Below are 1,597 nucleotides of genomic sequence, written 5' to 3' on the forward strand. Positions count from 1 at the left end.
TGCGGCTGGTATAGCAAGCGGGGCTGGTTTCTGGGGAAGGTAGACGGAGGGAAACACCAGAGGAAATCGAGTCAAATGTCACGGAATGCAGTGCGTTGCCGTAGCAACGGCTTTTAATTGTGTTTCAGTGCGTTTAATATTTTTTAGAGAAATAAAAAAAAAAAATTTGGAACGTAGTCGGCAGGATTCGAACCTGCGCGGGGAGACCCCAATGGATTTCTAGTCCATCGCCTTAACCACTCGGCCACGACTACTGTGATGTTATAGCACGAGTTCAAGGATTTTGTATGGGTTTTGTCTGTTTCCTCCCCAATTTTTTCATATAGTTTAATAAGTGGCCCTTTTTTCATAGCAGTAAATGGAGTGCGTTCTATTGGTTCTTATAATCATAAAACCTTTTCGAATCACATTTTATATACAATGTTGTTTGTGTCTTTTTTACTCCAGGGCTGCATTAAAAGTCATTCCTGCCGAACATGCATGTTTTATAAATGTGTCCTCCGCTAGCACTACTTTAATACAGCGCTACGGAATATGACTCCCAGTGCTGTATACAGTGATAACCCCCAGCGCTGTATACAGTAATATAACCCCCAGCGCTGTATACAGTAATAACCCCCAGCGCTGTATACAGTAATAACCCCCAGCACTGTATACAGTAATATAACACCCAGCACTGTCTATAGTAATATTACACCCAGCACTGTCTATAGTAATATACCCCAGCACTGTCTATAGTAATATACCCCAGCACTGTCTATAGTAATATACCCCCGCGCTGTATACAGGAATAACCCCCAGCACTGTCTATAGTAATATAACTCCCAGCGCTGTATACAGTAATAACCCCTAGTGCTGTATACAGTAATATACCCCAGCACTGTCTATAGTAATATACCCCAGCACTGTATACAGTAATATACCCCCAGAGCTGTAAACAGTAATAACCCCCCCCCCCCAGCACTGTAAAAAATTCTCAGAGCACTAACCAGATCCAGCGGATCAGATCGGGGATTTTGTCAACGTTTCGGCTATAAGCTTTATCCAGGGAGTGTCCCTCCATCATATATCACGGTGATGTTTGTAGATATATGGATGATTTTGGGCTATAATTATTTTGTAAAACACATGTGCTCTGGACTGTTGATTGCTTTAACTCTAGATTGTAAGCTCTTGCGAGCTAATGTATTGGCTTGCCTTAGTCTGTCTATTCTAGTCTCCTCATTCCCTTTGAATGTACGGACTGTAAGAAGTGCTGAGTAATTTGTTGGCGCTATATAAGTAAAAAATACTAATAATTGTGGAAAATGTGAAAAAAAAACAGTTTATTGTTAGCGTTAACTTACATTACTATAGAAATTGAAGAAAGCGTCACCCGTCTGTCTAAATGACATATAACGGTAAGATCTCTATAGAGACGTACTGTGTTCAGCTTCACAAATTCCAGTTGCCAGTTCAGGACAATCAAGTTAGCAAAAGCAATCACGTTTTATTAAATAGCACTTAAAACCCACAGGGGATCTCTGCGACTTGCCGAAAAACAATTTGAAACCCAAACATTGACATGTAATCCGCGCTCATGTGACCGAAGGAGCAG

General features: G+C 41.0%; 1 non-coding gene across 1 annotated transcript; it reads right to left on the reverse strand.

Moving 5' to 3' along the window:
* Positions 1–172: 172 nt before the first annotated feature.
* On the reverse strand, positions 173–254 carry TRNAS-AGA (transfer RNA serine (anticodon AGA)). The gene has a single exon. It is a non-coding gene; the product is annotated as a tRNA-Ser (tRNA).
* Between the last annotated feature and the right edge of the window lie 1,343 nt (positions 255–1,597).

The sequence above is a fragment of the Spea bombifrons genome, chromosome 3 (genome assembly GCF_027358695.1).
Source record: "Spea bombifrons isolate aSpeBom1 chromosome 3, aSpeBom1.2.pri, whole genome shotgun sequence".
Lineage (NCBI taxonomy): Eukaryota > Metazoa > Chordata > Amphibia > Anura > Pelobatidae > Spea > Spea bombifrons.